The 27,654-nt window shown below is 36.8% G+C and overlaps 1 protein-coding gene across 3 annotated transcripts in view; it reads left to right on the top strand.

Annotated features, from left to right (window-relative positions):
- Nucleotides 1–27,654, top strand: part of IL1RAPL2 (interleukin 1 receptor accessory protein like 2) — a 1,103,039-nt gene that overhangs the window by 848,717 nt on the left and 226,668 nt on the right. The window lies entirely within an intron of this gene.

Below are 27,654 nucleotides of genomic sequence, written 5' to 3'. Positions count from 1 at the left end.
AAAAGCTTAATGGGATATCACCGCACAGCTGTCAGGATTTGCATTAAAAACAATAAGCAAACAAACAAACAAAAAAACCCAGAAAATAACGAGTACTGTTGAAGATATGGAGAAATTGGAACCCTTATACACAGTTAGTAGATATGCAAAATGCTGTAGCTGCTATGAGGAACACTGTGAATATTCCTCAAAAAATTAAGGATAGAACTACTATTTGATCCAGCAATCCCACTTCTATTTATCCAAAAGAATTGAAATCCGTATCTTGAAGACACATTTGCATCCCATATTTTTTGCAGCATTATTCACAATGGCAAAGGTATGGAAACAATCTAAAAGTCCATCAACAGATGAATGGATAAAGAAAATGTGTTATATACATACAATGGAATATTCTTCGACCTTAAAAATAGAAGCATATGAATCCTGTCATGTACAACAGCATAGATGAAACTTGAAGACATTATGCTAAGTCAGTCACTGGAAGACAAATACTGCATGATTACACTTATATGAGGTAACTAAAAGAGTCAAACTTTTAGAAGCAGAAATTAGGATTGTGGTTGGCAGGGGCTGGAGAGAGGGCGAAATGAGGATTTGCTCTTCAATGGGTATAGAGTTTCAGTCATGCAAGATGAAAAATTTCCAGAGATTTGCTGTACAACAACAGGCATATAATTAGCAATACTGTACCATACCCTTAAAGCTTTGTTAAGAAGGTAAGTTATGTGTTATATGTTTGTTGCTAAAACTAAATAAAATTACTCAGCTGTTGTTAAGAAGTATTCTGAGATCTTCCAAACCAGAAACCTCAGGCTTAAAATATACTCTTCCCTTTACCACATCTTGCATATCATACCAACAGTGCTTAGGAGTCTCCCTACTTAGAATATTCTGTATCATTGCTTAAACAGCTTCAGATCAGGCTCCCATATTTCTCACTGGGGCAGGTATTATTATCAATTCCAAACAAGTGTCTCTGCCTCCAGTCTTGCTTACCTTCAATCAATTCTCATACATAACCAGTAAAATGTAAAAATGTAAATCTCATTTATATCTTTGAATTAAATATCTTCAGTAACTCTCCATTACCTATCTAGGAAAGAAAACACATTTTTTGCCTTGATTACTGGCTGCCACCTACTTTTCTAGTCCTATCCTCTCCTTGCACCCATTATTCCAAATATACCAAACTGTTTCCATTACTTTCACTTGTGAAGCAACCCATGCCCTTCTCCACCCCCAGCCATCTGTCACTTTTTTATAGAGCAAAATTGATTTTAGCATCACCTCCTAATGATGCTTTTACTGATCCCTGATCCATAATTCCAAGAAGAAGATATGTCTCCTTTTAAAAAATATCCCTACTATATCTTATGAATTTTGTGTCCCAGCATATATAGCTCTTAATTATACCTTTATTTGTTGATATGTCAGTCTCTATTTACTAGACTGTGAACTTGATACTTACATATTTTGTTCAACATTTTCCCTAGAAATTAGCACAGTGCCTTATGGTCAGTGAATTTCAAATACGCATGAATAAATGAATAAAAAAGTGAATGAATATTTGAGATAACCAAATTCCAGATGGCTGGCGCTATCCCTCACAGTAGCCCTCCTATTAACTTTTGTATACTTTCCCAAGCTAAATTTACTTTAGAAGAGAACCTTGTTGTTGTATTTCATGCCATCAAGAAACATAGAATCTTAGACTTAGAAGGAACCTTAGTGGTTTTATTAGTAAGGGTAAATAACTCCAGCAAGTATAATAACCACAAAATCACAGTGGCTGAACATAATAAAAGTTTACTTTTTGCTAACACAAAGTCTAGCTGGGTGTTCAGATGATTTTCTGTGATAGTAGTTTTACCATCTCCTAGTGACCTTTCACAGCCTTCTGCTGTGTCCTTTTTGTTTATCTAGGGAAGGGAGGGAGAGAGAGAGAGAGAGAGGGGCAGAGAAAGGGAGAGAGAAGGAGAGGGAGGGAGGGGGGAGAGAGAAAGAGTAAGATGGAAGGATGGGGGGGAGAGAGGAAGGGAGGGAGGGAGTTTGATTGATTGATAGATAGATAGATCACAAGAATGTTTTTAGGTACCAGAACAGAAAGCAGTGTATTTTACTTCTAACGACATTTTTTAGTTCAGAGTTCAGCTACATAGCCAACCTAATTTCAAGGGAGGCTGTAGAATGTAGAGGAACACATGATATGGGTGAGCATTGACTGTCCCTACAGCAGTCATCTTGTCCTATGAGAGTATCCTTAAAAGAGGATTCTTTGGGGCTTCCCTGGTGGCGCAGTGGTTGAGAGTCCTCCTGCCGATTCAGGGGACACGGGTTCATGCCCCGGTCCGGGAAGATCCCACATGCTGCAGAGTGGCTGGGCCCATGAGCCATGGCCACTGAGCCTGCGCGTCCAGAGCCTGTGCTCTGCAACAGGAGAGGCCACAACAGTGAGAGGCCTGCGTACCGCAAAAAGAAAAAAAAAAAAAAAAAAAAAAAAAAAAAAGAGGATTCTTTGGAAGAAGAGAGTTCTATAATAGGGAAACACTCACTATCTTCACAAGGCAGCCTGTTCAATTATTATAAAATTCTCATCACTAGAAAGTTCTTTATTCTGAGCTGTGATCTCCCTCTTGTAATAAGAGAGAGTAAAACTATTTTTCTTCCATTAAGCCCTTTACATATTTGAATAAAGTAGCAAATTCCCCCAGGATCTTTTCTTCTTTAGGATAAATATTTCCAGTTTTTAATAATTTCTTATAGGAACTTTCCACTATTATGGCTACTCTCCTCTGGATATACTCTAATGAAGGTTGTCAGTGAACTTCTTAAAATATGAGACCATACACTAAATGTGACCAAACTCTTGTAGAGAACAGGATACTGACTTCCTGTAAGCTGGCCACTATGTAAAATGAGATCATCTGTATGAAAGCACTTTTCACAATGTAAAGCAGCATGCTCATGGAAGGTATCATTATTATTATAAATGTAGCTTGAGATTGCGTTAGCTTATTCAGCAGCCACATCACACTGTTGGCCAGTATTTTAAACTTGTGGTCAGCTAAATCACCAAACCTTTTTCACAGGAATTGCTACATGAAAGAGCCCCATAATCATTTGTTCCATGGTCGGTAATAAATACACCATTCATTTTTTGCCTTTGAGAAAATAAGCTTAATAGTGTCTAGATTTCCAGGGGTAACTACCAATTTTAACTTTTTGATAAGATTTAAGTCCTATCAACCCACACAAACCACTTTGACCAAATTCAGTGTTGGGTTTTTTTTTAAGTACAAATTCAGTTAGCTAAGCATTTTAAATAAAAATTTTCTCTTCATGACAACAAATACCTGATGTTGTAAGGCTTCTTTTGTCTATTTGTGGTTATGGTGTGGGAATGGCCTTAAACTTTTGATTTCCTCTTTAGTAGCTAATGGTTTTGTTTTCATTAACTGCTTTCTGTGGTCAAGAACTGCACATTTTCTTAGAATTTTCAAACTGTACGCAAATTTAAATTATACAGAAGCACAGAAATCATAAATAATAGCAGCCTTGAAATCTCATGATTAGTATAGTTAAAGCAGAAATATGGAAAAACATACCTTTTCCACCATATTCTTTTCCCTCTCTAGGAATGTTCTGGATCATTTACTTTTCAAGCCCATAAATCAGAGCCATCTCTTAATCCAAGATTAACAGTCCATAATGAAAGGATCAGAACTTTTTTAACGCTGTCATTTTAATTGGTTAGTCTATATGTACTTCTCCATAGGGAATGTGACGGTGTTTTCAAATATTGAGCTTTTGAAATAGTTCCCAATGAATTAATTGGACTACTTCAATTTGTTAAAGCCAACTGCATTATGTGATGTTTGAAGTATATTAACTTTCTTCAGTCTTGGTAGACCAGACTTTCTAGTTTACTAAATAAGAGAAAAAGGAAAGAAATCAGCTTCCATGTTGGTTAGTGAAAAGTACATAGTGGTTTTGACTGAGCCTAAAAACTTAACAGTATCTCTCTGATTATTTACCACAAGAATATAGTGGTGCATCCTATGTAGGCAGGCTGGTTGCATTTTACTCTAACATACCCACCTTTAACCTTACTACATGCACTAATTTCCTGGGTCTGCTGTAACAAAATGCCACAAACTACGTGTCTTAAAACAACAGAAATTTATTGTCTCATAGTTCCGGAGACTAGAAATCTGAAATCAAGGTGTCAGCAGTATTGGTTCCCTTTTGAGGCTCTGAGGGAGAATCTGGTTCATGTCTCTCTCCTAGCTTCTGGAGCTGCCAGTAATGCTTGGTGTCCCTTGCCTTGTGGATGCATCCCTTCAATCTCTGTCTCTGTTACCACATGCTGTTCTTTCCCTGTCTGTCTCTTTCTGTATCTAATTTTCCCTCTTTTTATAAGGGCACCAGTGATTGGACTATAGGTCTCACTATACTCCAGTATAACCTTGTCTCAACTCTGCAAAGCCCCTATTTCCCAATAAGGTCACAGTCACAGGTACCACAGGTTAAAAGTACATAGCTTTGGGGGGACACAATTCAATCCATAACACCACACCTGCTTATATTGATATTCATATGACAGTGAACATCTGGATGAGAAGTAAGATCTTCAGTCCCAAAATGAGAAGTTTGCTGTGCTAAAATCTGATCATTTAAAAGACTAGACATTTCAGTTTTCATATCATTGGTGGCCTCTGGAAAGATATACTATTAGAAAAGCACATTGGCAGGACTTGTGCAGATCTTAAAAAGGAAGTCTTATCTAAAAATAGGTTGTGGCCTCAGTGCTGAATCTACAAGTCTAGCTTACCAAGTCCAGGAGAGGAAATCCTTTTGTAGATATGAAGCCCCTTTCAAAAGTGGGCCTTATTTCAATATTGTTTTTTCCTCCCTGTCTAGGGCCATAAGGGCTTACTCATTTCAGCTGTCTCCCTTGACAGAAATATTTCCTCATCGCTGGGAAATTTCAGAGATCCTGATGTGTTTATTGAGTTTATATTTATGGAGCAATATCAGTTTATAGATCAGAAAAAAAATGAATAAAAGTCTTTCATTATAACATAGCACCGACGAGAGCAAAATCTGGCCAATTTAATCTAAGGGCATACGTTCATGACAGAAGTGGTATAGTAAGCAAGTGTAGTTTCAGGGTTATGTTCATTTCTTATCTTAGCCCAAAAATGATAGAGAACAGGGGTAGCTTGGAAAATGGAACAAAATAGGTGACATATATCTATTGTTTTCCTGTAAGTAGATTACAGATAATTATATAGTGAATTTCTATATTATTGATCTATAGGAGTGGTATTGTGTATTACTTTGTATCATTGGAATTTCTTTCAGTCTGAACATATGATGCAACCTGTGTCTTCCTCCTAGCACCTAGTACAGGGCAGTGTAAATGTCATGTGTAGTCAGTGTAGACAATAGGCAGTTCACACAATAGATCATCAAAAAGTGCTGAATAAATAAATGTAGTATTACTATGGTCTAGTAAATAAAGATGTGACATTTACTTTTGTTGTAATCCCTAGGTCCTTTTAGTGCTGGTATGGTCATGTGGGATGGTTTGGTCTTTGTTCTGTCTAGAGCCATAAAGTAAACTCTCACCTTCCCTTCCTAACCCAAGGGTGCTGTTCATGGCCACAAACATGACCTTTGCCAATGTATTCTAACTTGCATATATTTTAATTAGTACTTGATACAAATCGGTAATTTAGGTGAGGATCCATTAGATTTAACTCACTCAACAAAGAGTTATCGAATGCTAATGATGTTCTAAACACTGTGAGTATAAGACAGATATGGTTTATTTTCTCATGGTGACTATTGTCTAACAGGGGAGACAGGTTAAGTAAATTAACCTACTATTTTATGTGAATGTAAAATTACTTATTGTGATTAAGCATTATGAATGGGAAGAAGAGAGTTCTATGAGAGAATATCAGTAAAATTGTGGATGGATAGAGCTGTATGGTTTAAGAAAGTTCAGAAGCTGAGACTTATAGGATGAGAAGGAAGCACCATGTGAAAATTTAGGGGCATGTGTTTCATGCAAAGGGAATTGCATATGTTAAGGTCCTGCAGAGGCGGAAAAGTTGGAAATATTTGAGAGACTTAAATCCAATGTAGCTTAAACATTGTAATCTGTGGCAATGGAAGTAGGGATGGCATGAATTAACATCAGAGAGGTAAGGAATTGTCACATTATGCAGAACCTCATGGGAGGGTTCTAATCAGAGAAGTCTTCTATACAGAAGTCAAAATATAATATTGTACACATGAAACATATGTTATAAACAAAAAATGTCTCATGATGCAATTTATATGTATACATCTATATTTAACTTTTTAGTTTGAAATAATTTTAGACTTATAGAAATGTTGCAAAATCAGCAGAGTTCTTATATACCATTCACCCAGCTTCTTTTATTGTGGACCCTAGTTAAAAGGATTTGTAGTATTTTAGGCAAAAAATGAAGTTGAATCTGTTGGTGGAGGTAAGATAAATAGCCATTCCCTTAAATTAACCTACTGTGTCTCAGACACTGTGTTAATTGCTGGAGATGCAGTAGCAAGCAAGAGAGACATGATTCCTGTCTTCAAGAAGCTTGCAATTTAGTGGACTTAATAGTGGATTGGATATGGGGTGATGAGAAAGAGGGTGAAATAATGAAAGTCTTCCAAGTTTCTGACTCTGAACAGTTGAGAGAGTAGAGATGTAATTTACTAGAGTGGGCATTTCAATTATGAATTACTCTGTAACAAACACCCTCCAAAATTTAGTGGCTTAAAAGCAATTATTTTTTATGGTGTTACAGTCAGCTAGGTGGTTCTTTGGCTGCACATGATTTTTACTGTGGTCATTCAGGTAGTTGCATTCAGCTGAGAGCTTGGCTGAGCCTGGAATACCCATCATGGCCTAACTCACATTTCTGGGACCTTGGTGATGACCTTTGTCAAAAGCACCTCATTTCTCTTCCATGTAGCTTCTTTCTTTCCACGTGATATTTTATTATTCACTTTTTTAGTCCTTGTTTACTTAGCAACTCACTACTAAGACAGGCAGAAGATACAAGGTCTCTTAAAAACTAGGCCTGAAATGGGCATCATTTTCACCATATTCTATTGGTCAAAGCGTGGCACAATGCAAGCCCAAATTCAAGGGGAAGGGAAATCGATTCCACCTCTCAAAAGGAGAAACTATTGATACATGCACAATGTATCAATAGGTGATGACAATCTTCAGAAATAATCTACTGCCATGGAAGTGTCTGAAAGAAGATTTGGGTTATAAGTCACAAAATCAAATGATAGGTCAGAATAATAGAGCTAGGGGGATCCCAAGAGAGCTTCTGGTCTAATTACATTGTTTTTCATGTGAGGAAACTCAAGCCCAGAGAATAAAAGTGACATTTTAAGGTCATACAGCTAATTAGAGCATTATATCGGAGGTACAGTTATCTCAAGTGCTTTTTAAACTACATTCCTGCTATCCCTTTATATAACAAAATGTGATCTACTCTCAAATTTTCCTTCATTCAACATTTTTCAAGCTAACATTTGAAGGAAATATAACTTATTTTTTAGGGAACCTCATGGGTTTCTAAGTGCCTGGATATGTGAATGGAGCATCATCTTCGGAAACCAAGAAAGAAATTGGGCTCTGGCTATGTTTTATTTCTTTTGCCTGTTTCCCAAATGGAATCATGGTGTTCCATTTTATGTTGTTCTTACTCTGTCTGTCAAGAGAATGAGTTATTTGAATTCGAATGCCTCATATATTCTGTAAATTACAAATAGCAACATTCGCCTCTACTATTTTGACCTTTTCAACAATGTATAATTTTCAGGGTATGCCATTGTACATCTTCTCTTGTTTACAGCCTCAGTGAACTATGGAAGAGAGGTGGAATGGCCATCAAATCAAAATATACAATACTGAGAAGGTCAAAATAATGAATCATGAGTATAGTTTTCAAAGCAAGGATTAAAATCAGGATAAGTCTGTCTTATTACTCCCCCCTTCTCCTCTCCCCCACCATTACACATACAATAGGAATATCTGATTTAAAAGACTGTTCACATGATGATGGATGGTGTGGATGGTAGAAATGAATAATATAATAACTAAAGTTGCACTAATGTTTGAGTCCATTTTGAAAAGGAATTTTACTGAGTATGGGCAGTCTTTAGATCCATTTCACAAATGGCTTTGATAGTGCTACACTTATCAATCCTAATCTTAAAACTTCTTTAGGGATCTCTAAGTATCTCAATTTTCTAAAGTTTTGATTAGAAATTTAATTTTAATTTATTTTAATGTTAATATTGAAAAGAGCATTTAGCACATATTTGAGAGAAGCACAGGGTATCAAGTCAAATTGGTAGTGTTTGGACTTTACAAAAGTTAAAAATTATTGTCTATTTCAGTTGAATTCCCCCTTTTAGTAGTGGAACCATTTCTAGAAAAACAATTTAAAATTGAATCTCAATATGAAAATATATTAAGAGGAGGCAACTTTAGTGAAGAAAGAGATTCCTAATGAGGTCCCAATCCCACTGGGGCACAGACACTGTCATAGATCCCCTTTGCTCTGAAGAGTGACTTCTGAAAACCTCTGTTCTATTGCAATGTGCTGCTGCCTGAAACAGCCACTGACCTTCTATAAAGCAAACTTTCATCATTTTGTCCCAAGGGAAGATGAGACTCAGAAACTCCCTGTGTGCATGAGAGGGTTATTTTTTTTTAAATTTCTTCAAGACCCCATATAGCAACCTTGACAGTACTAGGCCCACAGTTAGATTCTATTCAATATCTGGGACTATCGTCAACATTAGGGTCCTTTACAGAGATCATATTGCCCAGATAAGCATAAATAACTGATTTCTGAAAGAGTAACCAAAGCTAATGCAGCCATAAGTCATAGATATAGTGCTGCATTACTCACATCACTTCACTTTATTCATTCAACCCTTTCACTTTCATCAAAATTAATGAAAACCTGTGTTTGAATTTCACATTACTACTTGCATATCATAAGGTTTACTTCAAGTAGCTAATGTCTGCCAGCTCTGAAAGAAAAAAAATCCTCAGTAGATGTTCTTAGGTTCCAGAATTTAGAAACAATTGTTGTAGAGCAACCCATAGGAGGTCCCTCAGGTGCTGTCAGAAAAGAAAAAAGGGAAAGCATTTCTTTACTGATGACTTCTGAAAGGGAAGAAATGTAAACTTTCCCATTCCTCTCTACCTGTGTCCAGCCCTGGGGGATTTATTCACACATTAAGCACCAGTGCTTACATATTCATTCTCAAAGCAATGAGAGAAAGTACTGACTAGTAACTACCAACTAACTCACAGTAAATCTACAGTAATTAGTAAACCAGTAATTAGCAAATCATGTTCTATAAAGCAAATAACAATTCTCTAAGCATTACCAGAGAAGGCATATGGTCCTATCTGTGTCACAAAGAGGCTTGGTGATATTAGGCAAATAATTTCGCCTCAGTAAATAGCTTCTTCTTCCTAATACATATAATAGGAATTCAGTGATTCAGTAGGCATCATATATTTATTGATCACTTGATTTGTGTCAGGTTCAACTCTAGGCACTGGAGATACAGCAGTACACAAGACCAATAAAGCCCCTTCCCTCATGGGGCTTACATTTTCATTGGGAAAGAGATAATTATTAGGTAAGAAAAATATGTATATAATATGTTCACAGATTCTGATAATTTCTATGAAGGAAAAGAACAAGATAATGTGATATAAACTCACTGGGAAAGGCTGCTTCATATGAAGTAATCAAAAAAGACCTCACTGAAGAAGTGACTTTTAGGCTGAAAACTAAAGGAAATGAATGAGCCAACCATGGAAAAAGTTTGAGGAACTTATGACAAAAAGCCAGCTTTTCATTGGCCAACATGACAACTATAGATTTGAACAATGACTGTGGACATAAGCTGGAGAGAAGCTGATTGGCCTTTATAAAATCGGGGCCTCATGTGTAGCCTCTGGCTGACAAAAGTAACAGAATTTTCTCATGAGTTAACAAGTTTGAAAATACATAAATTATGTTTGATTTCATAAAGTAAGAGATATAAGCACATGTATATTTGTATGTGCTATGCCTCCAAGTTCTACTGACAGTGAGCAGTGAGCCAGTAACCAATGAAAACCAATGAATAAAAATTTCAAAGGGGATGATCAATTAGTAAGTGTAGTTTGTAGCCACAGAATAGACCAATTGGACTGTTATCCAGTCACCTTAGTTCCAGTCTCTGTAAGCAACTGGAATCAGATGTCAAAAAACCTAGGGTAGTGTTTCCCAAAAGTCCAGTGTGATACACTCACAAACAAGAGTTTTATAATCAGTTAAGATTGGGAATGGCCCCATACCCTCTCCCCATCTTGGAGTTGTATAGTGAATATTAGTTAGTCCATCAAAATCTCTGCAATATCATGTAATAAGGAAACCTATTGAATTTTGGTTAATCTATCATTTCCTTAATATATTTCACCGTGTGAATAATTTGGAATAATATTTCACCATGGAATGTGTGTGTTTTGTGTATATATGTGTGGGTGTGATGCATGTATTTATGTATGTGTGTGCATTGCACCCACACACATCCCACTGAACACACCTTAGAAAAATCTAGATATGAGTTTTGTACGAAAACCAAATGGATTCTGTTTGGTAGTGCTGAACTGTACCCCATGTGGTAGATAGAATAATCCTCCCTCAAAAGATGTACATATCCTAATCCCTTAAACCTGTGCCGGTGTTATTTTACATGATAAAGGGAAATTAAGTTTGCAGGTGGAATTATTCTATATTATCTGGTGGGCTTATTGTAATTATAAGAGTCCTAACAAGTGGAAGATGGAGGCAGAATAGGTCAGAGTGATGTGATTTAATGTGAGATGGGTTCAATTCACTGTTGTTGGCTTTAAAAATGGAGAAAAGAGGCAACTAGCTAAGGAACGTGACAGGTGCTAGAAGCTAGAAAAGGAAAGGAAACAGATTGTTCCCCATAGTATCAAGAAAGATATGCGATCCTGCCAACACTTTGATTTTAGCCCAAATGAGACCCATGTCAGACTTGTGAACTACAAAACTACAATATAATAAATTTACAACCTACGGAATAGGGGAAAATATTTGCAAACCGTCTATCTGAAGATAACGAGTTAATTATCTAAAAAATATAAGAACTGCCTACAACTAAATAGCAAAAACAAAAGCAAAACCCTGATTTTAAAATTGAGCCAAAGACTTGAACAGACATTTCTCCAAACAAGACATACAAATGGCCGCCAGTATATGAAAAAGTGTTCAACTTCACTAATTATCAGGGAAATGCAGATCAAAGCTACAATGAGATATCATCTCACACTTGTTAGAATGGCTATTATATTTTTTAAAAACTCAAAAGATAACAGCAAGTGTTGGTAAGGGTGTGGAGAAACTGGACACTTGTACACTGTCAGTGAGAATATAGAATGGTGTGGCCATTATGGAAAACAATATGGATGTTACTCAAAAAATTAAAAATAGAACTACCATATGATCCAGTAATCCCACTTCTGAGTGTATATTCAAAATAATTGTAATCATGATCTCAAATAGATACCTGCACTCCCATGTTCATTGCAACATTGTTCACAATAGCCAAGATATGGAAACAACCCAAATACCATTGGTGAATAGATTTTAAAATGTTGAAATACATACAATTGAATATTATTCAATATTTAAAAAGAAGGAAATGCTGCCATTTGCAACAACATGGATGAACCTAGAAGACTTTATGCTAAGTAAAATAAGCCAATCATATAATGAAAAATGATGTATGATTTCATTTATATTTGATATCTAAACCAGTCAAACTCATAGAAGCAGAGAATAAAATAGTGGTTGCCACGGGATGGGAAAGGAGAAATTGAGGAGTTGTTGCTCATTGGGTATAAAGTTTCTGTTATGCAAGATGAATAAGTTCTAGAGATTGGCTTGCTATATAATAAAGTACCTGTAGTTAACAACACAGTATTGTGAATTTCAAAATACGTTAAGAGGAGAGATCTTACGTTAACTGTTCTTACCACAATAAACAAACAAAACATAAAAGAGCATAGGAAACTTTTGGAAGTGATGGATATGTTTAGTATCTTGTGTGGTGATAGTACCAAGAGTGTATGCATATGTCTAAACTCAACAATATGTATACATTAAATATAAGCAATTTTTGTATATCAAATATACATCAATAAAGCAAAAAGATAATACATTTTTGTGATTTTAAGCCACCAAGTTTGTGATAAATTGTTACAGCAACAGTAGATAACAAATACACCTTACCTTAGGGTAAGATTGCACTGTGTTACCAACACCATATAGAGGAAACATTTAGTAGATTATTCTGTTGATATGACATAAAAAATGCAGTTGCAGAATCACTTTGATGAACACCTGAAACTAACACAATATTGTAAATCAACTATACTTCAATAAAAAAATAATGCAGTTCCCTCAACCACACTGACTAGATATAGTACTGAAATTGACCACTCACATATATAGAGAGAGTGGATGCAAATCAAGATCTGATTGAGCTTTATAAGGCATGGCAATCTTAGAGATCATTTCACTTATAAGCATTTTTCATATTTTTCACTGGTTCTGTTTAACCAGCTCTTGAGGATCTTAGAAAAGATCATTGGGCATTTTGAGATAACTGTTTTCCACTGCACTAGCTCCAGGTCCACAAAGCATCATATTATCATGAGTATGAATGATGTCTAATTTTTCTAATTTCATTTCTGCCGCAAGTATTCTTGGGTCCCGCTTCTTGAAAGCTGGAAGGAATTTTCTAGAAAAATTCTTTTCAATAGGGTATTTTGTGCTGTCCTGTGTACACAAAACAAGCTTTATGCACCTAGCCCCACTAGGGCATATGTTTTGAGTTGTTTTTCTAACCATAAAGAAGAATTTTCCTGAACCATCTACCCACCTAACCACAAGTGTTCCATCCAAAATAAATAGCCAGCATTTCATTGGCCAAGATCAAAATGTAGACTGAGACAATGATTGTGTGGATGAACTAGAGAGAAGTTGACTGGCCTTTATAACACCTGGACCCATGAACTTGTCTCATTAGTAGCCAGGTGAACTAACAGAAAAAAATAATATTTAAACTTTAGCTTTGAGAATTATTATCTTAGCATCTTCTATTTAGCACAGTATTGAGCAAAAGTCTATCTCTTCTTTGTAGCAAACATCTTAAACATCCAAGTAGATGAGACTGTTAGTATCTCATGCTGAACTGAGTGTTTTACAAAGGATATATTTTGTTTTTTAAATTTAACTCTTGTATCTTTATATACTATATACCACATGTATACAAGTCCTTTTTTCAGGTGGTTGGCTCCTACAGTAACAGCTAACAGAGGAACAGGAAATTTGACTGAAACCAAGTTTAAAATAATATATGTGATGCAAATACTTCAAGATTCTAATTCCAAACTTTTAAAGTTTTTCTCCTTAATTTCAGTACAACCATATGGCATTTCTGGTGAAAAATTGTCACAGGCAGCTTTTGTTTTCATGGGTAATTAAACTTGCTCCAATCAAACAGTTCTCAAGGTAGATATTGTAGTTCAACATGGGCCTTTCACCTCTTCTCTGTGGCTTCTTTCCTTCTTTTGTTGGGGCATGTGATATTAAACAACAATTATTGAGGTATAATTGACAAACACAGTGATAATATATTTAAAGTGTACAACATGATGATTTGATATGCATATACACTGTAAGAGAATTCTCCCCATCAAGTTCATTGATACATCTATCACCTCACATATTTACCTTCTTTTTTTTAGTTAAAACATCTAAGTTCTACCCTCTTAGCAATTATATAATATAGTGTTATCAACTATACATTATATCCTCAGTCTTTATACATCTTACAACTGAAAGTTTTTATTCTTTCACCAAACTATCCTTATTTTCCCTGCCCTCCAGCCCCAGCAACCACTTTTTTCCTCTCTGTTTCTATGACTTCAACTTTTTCTCAGTTCCATGTATAAGTGATAGCATGCAGTATTTGTCTTTCATGGACTTATTTCACTTAGCATAATGTCCTCCAGGTTCATCTATGCTGTCACAAATGACAGGATTTCCTTCTTTTTTAAAGCTGAACAATGTTCCTGTTTGTGTGTGTATATACACATTATACTGATTACATTTTTTTTATCCATTCATCTGTGCACAAACACTTAGGTTGTTTCTATACTTTGGCTAAAGTGAGTAATGCTGCAATAAACATGTAAGTACAGATGTCTCTCTGAGATGATGATTTCATTTCCTTTGGATATATACCCAGAATTGGAATTGTTGGATCCTATAGTACTTCTATATTTAATTTCTTGAGGAACATCCATACTGTTTTACATAGTGGCTGTACCAGTTTACATCCCCACCAACAGTGCACAAGGGTTTGCTTTTCTCCATATCCTTGCCAGCATTTGTTATCTTTTGTCTTTTTGATCACATACATCCTAAGAGATGTGAGGTGATATCTCTTTGTGATTTTGCATTTCCCTGATGATTGGTAATATCAAGCACTTTTCCATGTACCTGATGGCCATTTGTATGTTTTCTCTGGAAAAATGTCTATTCAGATCCTTTGCCCATTTATTAACTGGGTTATTGGATATATTTGTTATTGAATTATATGAGTTTCTTGAACATTTTGGATATTAACCTCTTATCAGATGTATGATTTGCAAGTATTTTCTACCATTTCATAAGTTGTCTTTTCATTTTGTTGATAGTTTCCTTTGCTGTGCATAAACCTTTCAGTTTGATGTAGTCCCACTTGATTATCTTTGCTTTTGTTGCCCTTCCTTTTGCCAAGACCAGTGTCAGGAAGCTTACCATTTATGTTTTCTTCCAGTTTTATGACTCAGGTCTAACATTCAAGCCTTGAATCCATTTTGAGTTGATTTTTGTGTATGGTGTAAGATAGGGATCCAGTTTCATTCTTTTGCATGTGTCTCTACAGATTTCCCAGCACCATTTATTGAAGAGACTATTCTTTCCTCATTGTATATTCTTGGCTCCTTTGTCGTAAATTAGTTGATCATATAAGAGTAGGTTTATTTCTGGGTTTCTCTATATTGTTCCATTGACCTATGTGTCTTTTACAACAATGCCATACTGCTTTGATTACTGTAGCTTTGTAATATAGTTTGAAACAGGGACTTGTGATGCCTCCATCTTTGTTCTTCTTTCTCAAAATTGTTTTGATTTGACTCTTTTTGTTCTATACAAATTTTAGGATTGTTTACACTACTTCTGTAAAAATGGCATTGGGATTTTGATAGGGATTGCATTGAATCTATAGATCATTTTGGGTAATATCAGCATTTTAACGATATTAATTCTTCCAGTCCATGAACAGAGGATATCTTTTCACTTATTTATGTCTTCTTCAGTTTCTTTCGTCAAAGTCTTATAGTTTTCAGTGTACAGATCTTTCACATCTTTGGTTTATGTTATTCCTAAGTAATTTATTTTTTGATACTATTGTAAATGGAACTGTTTTATTTCTGATCATTCATTGTTAGTGTATAGAAAGACAGTTACTTTTTTGATTCTGTACCTTGCAATTTTACTAAATTTGTTTATTAGTTTTTTGGTGGAGTCTTTAGGATTTTCTATGTATAATATCATGTCATTTGCAAATAGAGACAATTTTGCTTCCTCCTTTCTGATTTGGTTGCCATTTACTTATTATTATTATTAATTAGCCTAATTTCTATGGCTAGGACTTCTAATAGTATGTTGAATAAAAGTGGTAAGAGTGGGCATCCTTGTTTTGTTCCTGACCTTAGAGGAAAAGGTTTTAGTTTTTCACCATTGAGAAAGATATTTGCTGTAGGCATGTCATATATGGCCTTTATTATGTTGAGGTATGTTCCCTCTATGCCCACTTTCTGGAGAGTTTTCTTAATCATAAATGAATGTTGAATTTTGTCCAATGCTTTTTCTATATCTATTGAGGTAATCATTTGATTTTTATTCTTCATTTTGTTAATGTGCTGTATCACAATCATTGATTTGTGACTGTTGAACCAGCCTACTACCCCTGGATTAAATCTTACTTTATCGTGGTGTATGATCCTTTTAATGTATTGTTGAATTCAGTTTGTATTTATATTCATCAGAGGTATTATCTGTAATTTCCTTTTCTAGTAATGTCCTCCTCTGGCTTTGCTATTAGGGTAGTGCTGGCCTCATAAAATGAGTTTTGAAGTGTTTGCTCCTTTTCCATTTTTTGGAAGTTTGAGAAGGATTCATATTAGTTTTCTTTTTAATGTTTGGTAGAATTCACCAGTGAAGCCATCTGGTCCTGCACTTTTCTTTGCTGTCTTGGTTGACTCTCTTGGCGGTTTCTTATTGACTTTAGGTCAGTAGTTAGAGGTAGCTCTAGACTCTTTTGGTAGGTTCCATTACAACAGTGCTGTCTCTCTGAGTCTGCAAGATAATAATTTCCTGGTGTTCTTCTACAGATAAGACACTTTATCTGTATATTTTGGCAATATAGAGGACCAAGTTATACTTCAATTATGACTGTTTTTCCTCTCATCAAGCCCAATGAGGTGTTAATATCCATATTTTCTGACAAAAAAACAGAATGCATTATCTAGCATCATTTTCCTTTTTCTGATTTGTGAATTTACTTACATAGAAAGTCCTATAAAGGTATAAAAATAAAATCACATTTGATTATATATTTAACACACCAAGTTTACTGAAAAAATAAAATTCATGAGATAAGAACAGTTTTAGAAAATTCAAGTAAGAGTCTTTTTTCAAACTAGGGTCAGATAGTAATACACAAACAAATCAGATTTTTAAAAATTCAGCAGTTACAGATCTTTTTCTCTTTATACTAACATATTGCCCAAAGAAACAGATGACTGAATTTAAACAGAAACTTTTTAGCCAACCCTATATTGGTTTATAGAGCTTTTCTGAAAACACATGGGCACAAAAAAACAAAACAGAGTACTCAATGTTTTAACTTAAAAAAAAATCTACTAAATTCTATCAATTGCAAAAAATGGATTTCCCAGGGAAATTGCCTTTAAAGGAAGGCCTACCCAAGACTGAATATTATTCTTGACTGGGAATTGCTCTCCTCTGAAACTGTAGCATTTCTTTTTTTCCTAAACTGTTCTGTGAATAGTTTCTAAATTTACATGAATTCATTCAGGAACTGCTGACACTATTTAACTTTAGGATTTGAGTCAGTTGAAATGCAAGGTGAGATTATTACCTCTAAGTCTACTTCTTGCCAGGAGCAAGCACCAATCCAGCACTTTTCTAGTCTTTTCCCTCAAAGTTTCATTGAAGGGATACCTTCAAGATGGCAGAGGAGTAAGACATGAAGATTGCCTTCCTCCCCACCAATACATCAGAAATACATCTACATGTGGAACAACTCCTACAGAACACCTACTGAATGCTGGCAGAAGACCTCAGACTTCCCAAAAGGCAAGCAACTCCCCATGTAACTGGGTAGGGCAAAAGAAAAAAGAGAGACAAAAGCATAGGGACAAGACCTGCAACTCAGGGAGGGAACAGGGAAAGAGGAAAAGTTTCCACACACTAGGAAGCCCCTTCAATGGTAGACACAGGGAGTGGCAGGGGTAAGCTTCAGAGCTATGGAGGAGAGCACAGCAATAGGGGTGCAGAGGGCAAAGGGGAGAGATTCCCACACAGAGGATTGCTTCCAACCAGCACTCACTAGCCAGAGAGGTTTCTCTGCTCAACCAGCAGAGTGGGTGGGGGCTGGGAGCAGAGGCTCCAGCTTCAGAGGTCAGATCCCAGGGAGAGAGGACTGGGGTTGGATGCGTGAAGACAGCCTGAAGGGAGCTAGTGCAACACAGCTAGCAGAGAGGGAGTCTGGGAAAAACTCTGGAACTGCCTAAGAGGCAAGAGACCATTGTTTCGGGGTACACGAGGAGAGGGGATTCAGAGCACTGCCTACACTAGCTCCAGACACTGGCGCAAGCTGAGGCTATCAGAGTGGACCCCACAGACAGGAATGAAACTCTAAGGCTGCTGCTGCAGCTACCAAGAAGCCTGTGTGCAAGCACAGGTCACTCTCCACACCTACCCTCACAGGAGCCTGTGCAGTGCACCACTGCCAGGGTCCCGTGATCCAGAGACAACTTCCCCGGGAGAACACACAGCTGTTGAAATGTCACGCCAGCCTCTGCCGCTGCAGGTTTGCCCCACGTTCCATACCCCTCCCTTCCCCCAGCCTGAGTAATCCAGAGCCCCTTAACCAGCTGCTACTTTAACCCTGTCCTGTCTGAGGGAAGAACAGACACCCTCAGGCAACCTACACACAGAGGCGGGGCCAAATCCAAAGCTGAACCCCAAGAGCTGTGCGAACAAAGAGGAGAGGGGGAGGTCTCTCCCAGCAGCCTCGGGAGAAGTGGATTAAATCTTCACAATCAACTTGATGTACCCAGCATCTCTGGAATAAGTGAATAGACAATGAATCATCCCAAAATTGAGGCAGTGGACTTTGGAAGCAACTGTAGACTTGGGGTTTTCTTTCTGCATCTAAATTGTTTCTGGTCTTATATTTATCTTAGTTGAGTATTTAGAGTTTAATGTCATTGCTGGATTTGTTTATTGATTTGGTTGCTCTCCTCCTTTTTGTTAATATACAGATATATGTATATTTTTTCCTTTTCCTCTTTTTGTGAGTCTGTATGTGTCTGCTTCTTAGTGTGATTTTGTCTGTATAGCTTTGCATTTACTATTTGTCCCAGGGTTCTCTCTGCCTGCATTTTTGTTTTGGGGTTTTCTTTAGTATAGTTTTTAGCAATTGTTATCATTGATGGATTTGTTTTTCGGTTTGATTGCTCTCTTCTTTTTTTAAATTACTTTTTATTTTGTAAATTTTTAATATGTTTTTAGTTTTTCTTGTAATAACTTTATTATCTTTCTTTCTTTCTTTCTTTCTTTCTTTCTTTCTTTCTTTCTTTCTTTCTTTCTTTCTTTCTTTCTTTCCTTTCTTTTCTTTCTTTCTCCCTTGTCCTCTGAGCCATGTGACTGACAGGGTCTTGGTGCTCTGGCCAGGTGCCAGGCTTGTGCCTCTGAGGGGGTAGAGCTGAGATTAGGACATTGTTCCACCAGAGTCCTCCTGCCTCACATAATATCAAAAGGTGAAAGTTCTCCCAGAGATCTCCATCAAAACACTAAGACCCAACTACACTCAGCAACCAGCAAGCTACAGTGCATGACACCCTATGCCAAACTAGCAAGACAGGAATACAACCCCACCCATTAGCAGAGATGCTGCCTAAAATCATAATAAGGTCGCAGACACCCCAAAACACACCACCAGTTGCGATCCTACACACCAGAAAGACAAGATCCAGGCTCATCCACCAGAACACAGGAACAAGTCCCCTCCAACAGGGAGCCTACACAACCCACTAAACCAACCTTAACCACTGTGGGAAGACAGCAAAAAACAATGGGAACTACAAACCTTCAGCGTTCAAAAATGAGACCCCAAACACAGTAAGTTAAGCAAAATGAGAAGACAGAGAAATACACAGCAGATGAAGGGGCAAGGTAAAAACCCACCAGAACAAAGAAATGAAGAGGAAATAGGCAGTCTATCTGAAAAAGAATTCAGAGTAATGAGAGTAAAGATGATCTAAAATCTGGGAAATAGAATGGAGAAAATACAAGAAATGTTTAACAAGGACCTAGAAGAACTAAAGAGCAAACAAACAATGATGAATAACAGAATAAGTGAAATTGAAAATTCTCTAGAAGGAATCAATAGCAGAATAACTGAGGCAGAACAGTGGATAAGTGACCTGTAAGATAAAATAGTGGAAATAACTACCACAGAGCAGAATAAAGAAAAAAGAATGAAAAGAATTGAGGACAGCCTCAGAGACATCTGGGACAACATTAAACGTACCAACATTCAAATTATAGGGGTCCACGAAGAGGAAGAGAAAAAAGGGCCTGAGAAAATATTTGAAGAGATTATGGTTGAAAACTTCCCCAACATATGTAAGGAAACAGTCAATCAAGTCCAGAAAGTGCACAGTCCCATACAGGATAAATTCAGGGAGAAACATGCCAAGACACATATTAATCAAATGATCAAAAGTTAAATGCAAAGAAAAATATTAAAAGCAGCAAGGGAAAAGCAACAATTAATATACAAGGGAATCCCCATAAGGTTAACAGCTGATCTTTCACCAGAAAGTCTGCAAGCCAGAAGGGAATGGCAGGACATATTCAAAGTGATGAAAGGAAAAAAGCTACAACCAAGATGACTCTACCCAGCAAGGATCTCATTCAGATTTGATGGAAAAATTAAAACCTTTACAGACAAGCAAAAGCTAAGAGAATACAGCACCAGAACACCAGGTTTCAAACAAATGGTAAAGGAACTTCTCTAGGCAGGAAACACTAGAGAAGGAAAACAACTACAATAACAAACCCCAAACAATTAAAAAAATGGTAATAGGAACATACATATTGATAGCTACCTTAAATGTAAATGGATTAAATGCTCCAGCCAAAAGACGTAGACTGACTGAATGGGTATAAAAACAAGACCTGCATATATGCTGTCTACAAGAGAACCATTTCAGACCTAGGGACACATACAGACTGAAAGTGAGAGGATGGAAAAGATATTCCATGCAAATGGAAATCAAAAGGAAGATGGAGGAGCAATTCTCATATCAGACAAAATAGACTTTAAAATTAAGTCTTTTATAAGAGACAAAGAAGGACACTACATACTGATCAAGGGATCAATCCAAGGAAAAGATAAAACAATTGTAAATATTTATGCTCCCAACATAGGAGAACCTCAATACATAAGGCAACTGCTAACAGCCTTATAAGGGGAAATCGACAGTAACACAATCATAGTAGGGGACTTTAACATCCCACTTTCACCAATGGACAGATCATCCAAAATGAAATAAATAAGGAAACACAAGCTTTCAATGATACATTAAACAAGATGGACTTAATTGATATTTGTAGGACATTCCACCCAAAACCAACAGATTACACTTTCTTTTCAAGTGCTCATGGAACATTCTCCAGAAGAGATCATATCTTGAGTCACAAATCAAGCCTTGGTAAATTTAAGAAAATTGAAATTGTATCAAGTGTCTTTTCAGACCACAATACTATGAGACTAGATATCAATTACAAGACAAAATCTGCAAAAAATACAAAGACAAGGAGGCTAAACAATACACTACTAAATAATGAAGAGATACCTGAAGAAATCAAAGAGGAAATCCAAAAATACCTAGAAACAAATGACAATGAAAACATGATGATGCAATGTGTATGGGATGCAGCAAGAGCAGTTTAAGAGGGAAATTTATAGGAATACAATCCTACCTCAAGAAAGAAGAAACATCTCAAATAAACAACCTAACCTTACACCTAAAGCACTTAGAGAAAGAAGAACAAAAAAAACACAAAGTTAGCAAAAGGAAGAAATCATAAAGATCAGATCAGAAATAAATGAAAAAGAAATGGAGGAAACAATAGCAAAGATCAATAAAATTAAAAGCTGGTTCTTTGACAAGATAAATAAAATTGGGACTTCCCTGGTGGTGCAGTGGTTGAGAGTCTGCCTTCTGATGCAGGGGACATGGGTTCGTACACTGGTCCCAGAGGACCCCACATGCTGTGGAGCAGCTGGCCCCGTGAGCCATGGCCATTGAGCCTGTGCATCCAGAGCCTGTCCTCCAAAATTGGAGAGGCCACAACAGTGAGAGGTCTGCGTACCGAAAAAAAAAAAAAAAAAAAAAAAAAACAATAAATAAAATTGATAAACCAATAGCCAGACTCATCAAGAAAAAAAGGGAGAAGACTCAAATCAATAGAATAAGAAATGAAAAAAAAAAAAAAAAGAAATGAAAAAGAAGAAGTAACAACAGACACTGCAGAAATACAATGGATCATGAGTTATAGCTACAAGCAAGTATATGCCAATAAAATGGACAACCTGGAAGACATGGACAAGTTCTTAGAAAAGCACAACCTTCCAACTGTGAACCAGGAAGAAATAGAAAATACAAACAGACCAAGCACAAGCACTGAAATTGAAACTGTGATTAAAAATCTTCCAACAAACAAAAGCCCAGGACCAGATGGCCTCACAGGGGAATTCTACCAAACATTTAGAGAAGAGCTAACATCTTTCCTTCTCAAACTAAACCGACATATAGCAGAGGGCGGAACACTCCCCAACTCGGTCTATGAGGCCACTATCACCCTGACAGCCAAACCAGACAAAGATGTCACAAAGAAAGAAAATTATAGGGCAATGTCACTGATGAAAATAGATGCAAAATCCTCATAAAGTACTAGCAAACAATCCAAACAGCACATTAAAAGGATCATACACCATGATCAAATGGGGTTTATCCCAGGAATGCAAGGATTCTTCAGTATATGCCAATCAATCAGTGTGATAAACCATGTTAACAAATTGAAGGAGAAAAACCATATGATCTTCTCAATAGATGCACAAAAGCTTTCGATAAAATTCAACACCCATTTATGATAAAAACTCTCCAGAAAGTGGGCATAGAGGGAACCTACCTCAACATAATAAAGGCCATATACAACAAACCCACAGCAAACATTGTTCTCAATGGTGAAAAACTGAAACCATTTCTTCTAAGATCAGGACAAGACAAGGTGGTCCACTCTCACCACTGTTATTCAGCATGGTTTTGGAAGTTTTACCCACAGAAATCAGAGAAGAAAAAGAAAGAAAAGGAATCCAAATCGGAAAAGAAGAAATAAAGGTGTCACTCTTTGCAGATGACATGATACTATACATAGAGAATCCTAAAGATGCTATCAGAAAACTACTAGAACTAATAAATGAATTTGGTAAAGTAGCAGGATACAGAATTAATGCACAGAAATCTCTTGCATTCCTATACACTAATGATGAAAAATATGAAAGAGAAAATAAGGAAATATTCCCATTTACCACTGCAAAAAAAGAATAAAATACCAAGGAATAAACCTACCTAAGGAGACAAAAGACCTGTATGCAGAAAACTATAAGACACTGATGAAAGTAATTAAAGATGATACAAACAGATGGGGAGATATACCACGTTCTTGGATTGGAAGAATCGGCATTGTGAAAGTGACTCTACTATCCAAAGCAATCTACAGATTCAATGCAATCCCTATATAACTACCAAAGGCATTTTTCACAGAACTAGAACAAAACATTTCACAATTTAATGGAAACACAAAAGGCCCCAAATAACCAATGAAATCTTGAGAAAGAAAAATGAAGCTAGAGGAATCAAGCTCCCTGACTTCAGACTGTACTACAAAGCTACAGTAGTCAAGACAGTATGGTACTGGCACTAAAACTGAAATATACATCAATGGAACAGGATAGAAAGCCCAGAGATAAACCCATGCACATATGGTCACCTTAATTTTGATAAAGGTAGCAAGAATATCCAATGGAGAAAAGGCAGCCTCTTCAATAAGTGCTGGGAATACTGGACTGCTACTTGTAAAAGAATGAAATTAGAACAATCCCTAACACCATACACAAAAATAAACTCAAAATGGATTAAAGACCTAAATGTAAGGCCAGATGCTATTAAACTCTTAGAGGAAAACATATGCAGAACACTCTATGACATAAATCACAGGAAGATACTTCTTGACCCACCTCCTAGAGAAATGGAAATAAAACCAAAAATAAACAAATGGGACTTAATGAGACTTAAACACTTTTGCACAGCAAAGGAAAACATAAACAAGACAAAAAGACAACCCTCAGAATGGGAGAAAATATTTGCAAATGAAGCAACTGACAAAGGATTAATCTCCAAGATTTACAAGCAGCTCATGAAGCTCAATATCCAAAAAACGAACCACCCAATCCATAAATGAGCAGAAGACCTAAATAGACATTTCTCCAAAGAATATATACAGATTGCCAACAAACACATGAAAGAATGCTCAACATCACTAATCATTAGAGAAATGCAAATCAAAACTACAATGAGGGCTTCCCTGGTGGCGCAGTGGTTGAGAACCCGCCTGCCGATGCAGGGGACACGGGTTCGTGCCCCGGTTCGGGAAGATCCCACATGCCGTGGAGCAGCTGGGCTTGTGAGCCAGGGCTGCTGAGCCAGCGCGTCCGGAGCCTGCTCTCCCCAACGGGAGGACCACAACAGTGAGAAGCCCGCGTATCGCAAAAAAAAAAAAAAAAAAAAAAAAAACTACAATGAGGTATCAGCTCACACCAGTCAAAATGGACATCATCAGCAAATCTACAACCAATTAATGCTGGAGAGGGTGTGGGGAAAAGGGGACCCTCTTGCACTGTTGGTAGGTATGTAAGCTGATACAGCCACTATGGAGAAGAGTATGGTGATTCCTTAAAAAACCATAAATAGAACTACCATTCGACCCAGCAATCCCACTACTGGGCATATACCCCGAGAAAACCATAATTCAACAAGAGTCATGTACCACAATGTTCATTGCAGCTCTATTTACAATAGCCAGGACATGGAAACAACCTAAGTGTCCATCGACAGATGAATGGACAAAGAAGTTGTGGCACATAAATAGAATGGAATATTATTCAGCCATCAAAAGAAATGAAATTGAGTTATTTTTAGTGAGGTGGATGGACCTAGAGTCTGTCATGCAGAGTGAAGTAAGTCAGAAAGAGAAAAACAAATACCATATGCTATCACATATATATGGAATCTAAAAAAAAAAAATAAGGTTCTGAAGAACCTCGGGGCAGGACAGGAATAAAGATGCAGATGTAGAGAATGGACTTGAGGACCCAGGGAGGGAGAAGGGTAAGCTGGGACAAAATGAGAGAGTGGCATGGACATATATACACTACCAAATGTAAACTAGATAGCTAGTGGGAAGAAGCTGCATAGCACAGGGAGATCAGCTCGGTACTTTGTGACCACCTACAAGTGTGGGATACGGAGGATGGGAGGGAGACTTAAAAGGGAGGATATTTGGGGATATAGGTATATGTGTAGCTGATTCACTTTGTTATAAAACAGAAACTAACACACCATTGTAAAGCAGTTATACTCCAATAAATATGTTTTTTAAAGGCCCTAAAAAAAAGTTTCACTGAAGCATTTGGCTTCCTAAAAATTCTGTCATTTTTTTGTTGTTGTGTGTTGGGTATTCTTTCAAAAATTCATACAAATTTTAGAAGAAAGTAAACAAAGATGTCTGAATTTCCTGTTGATAGTAACAGTTGATTATGGAATTAAGTAGGGGGCAACAGAACAGCTGGCAGGCATGTGTATAAACTTTTAATATCTAGCTGTACCCTAGATTGAAACTGGCAATGTTTAAAAGTTTAAGATAACTCCATCAAATCTGATTTAGATTCTCTATCAAATCATATTAAATGACAGTAGAATAGGGAAGGCTAGTGTCAATAACTGCAAGTCTGTGGGTTGTCAGAAAAGTGATGAGTCAAAAACTATGTGGTTTTAACAAACATCAATCTACTCTCAGTTGGTATTTCCTAAGAAGAATTTGATGTCTGGTACATTTTCTACTTTCAGGCTTTGACCAAATAACCAAAGATTCTCTCACCAGACAACACTTTGAAAAGTTGCCTATCCCAGTTTATCATTTAGAAGCAATAACCACTGTGTGTAATATTTCCAATGCAGGAGAAGCAATATGATCCAGTGTAATCTGGAGGCAGGTGGGGCAACAAGAGATTGCTTCCAACTCTGCTTCAGCAACTTCCTAGAACCTTCTGTGCCTTGGTTTATTCATTTTCCAAATGAAAGGAAAGATGCCTGCCAGAGCAAGTAAAAAAATCATATATGTAGTAAACCTTTGAAATAGATACCATAAAAGTCCAAAAATATAAAATGTTGTTAGAAATAAACATTGCATTGTAACCCACAACACTAAGTGCAACTAAGAAATATGGGCAGAAATTTCCCAGAAGTATATAAAAAGTATACCCAGAATCAAAGGTGGGCAATAAAAGGCTGGTTTTGAGGAGAAACTACTGTTGTGCACTGGGATGGTGGTACCCACCAAAAGGAAGAAAGAGTTAATAGAAGTTTTGCTATACAGTTCTACCTAATCAAGTTCGTTAAAGACCAGCCGCACCAGTATGCCACTAAACGAAAGTCCTGCTTTCTTTAATTTGTTTAAAACATTAACATTTGTCAGCTTCCAGGGCAGATCCTGCTAGAGCAAATCCGTCAAATCAAGGTTGAGGAGAAGGAGAAGTGGGAGAAAGGACAGAGTTAGGGTAGGAATGGAGGCAGTACATAAGAAGATCTTTGTAAATAGTCCAGCACTATAAACATCCCAGAAAAAATAAATATGAATGGTAATAGTAATGCTACTCCTCGGCTCTGAGCACAGAGTTCTTTAGGGTCATCTATAGATTTATAGCCATTCCCTCCTTCACAGTCCCTGGGAAGTCAGAGAGGAAGTACATTCACTGATCACAACATCCTTTCAGCTGAAGACAGAACCTCAGACCAAGACTTTCCTTATAAGGGCATAAGACAAAACCACCTATAGTTCTTAACTATTTGTCAATTACAGATCATTTTGAGAATCTAATGAAAACTGTACAAACTTTGCAGAGAAAATAATAATCTGTAAGCTGAAAATTGTGCATGTAATATCAGGAAGTACATAGTGTCTTGCAACCCAGTTTAGAGACCTCTGTTTATCACTGGACTACTCCAGGATCTTGTTGTATGCTCATTTGCCAGATCTACCACTGAGAAGAAAAATCAGTGAGGATTTTAGAGTATTTTCTGACTTGGACATTTAGGTCTTAAAATTTGAATCAACTGACAGGTCAGGGATTAGCAGGATGGAGCATGACTGGAATGCAATAGCTGATAAGTGTTTTTGGAGTTCATTGCAAGCTTGAGTGATCAAGGGACTCTTCAGTGAGTCCCAAGGATCTGAGCTGTCCTTGGAACATTTAAAGTAGGAGAGAGAAGAAAAGACTTGCTCAAGTTATTACATAAGACTGTCTTGACTGGTCAAAGATTACTGCTAGGGGTGTGGTAGAAAAGAAAACCAGGAACTCATGACCAGGAGGAGTGGAGGGTGGAACAGCTATGATCTGAATCCCTTGACATCTTCTTTGTGACCTGGCATCAGGGAAATGGATCTAGCTTACCTGATAAAAGTAAATGGGAAAATATAATATAAACCTGTAAGTATTGCACCTTTATGCTTGTGACTGGTTTTAGTATATGTGACAACAACAGTTTCTGAACTGTGCTTGGATTCACAGAAAATCTATTCCTAGAGAATTTGCTGGGTTGGCAGTAGGATTTAGAAATTTGTCAGGTGTAAGAATGTGTTTCTGAGAGGAGTTCAAAGCCCACAAGTCAGGGGAAGGAGTCACGAATGGATTTGAATAAATATTATCACGTATTCAAACATTTTCTTTTGAATATGTGATTCAGGGTCTGAAGACAGCTGGTAGTCTGTCTGGTTTTCCCAAGCC

Source organism: Kogia breviceps, chromosome X (assembly GCF_026419965.1).
Source record: "Kogia breviceps isolate mKogBre1 chromosome X, mKogBre1 haplotype 1, whole genome shotgun sequence".
Lineage (NCBI taxonomy): Eukaryota > Metazoa > Chordata > Mammalia > Artiodactyla > Physeteridae > Kogia > Kogia breviceps.
This window is presented reverse-complemented; position numbering and strand designations above follow the sequence as displayed.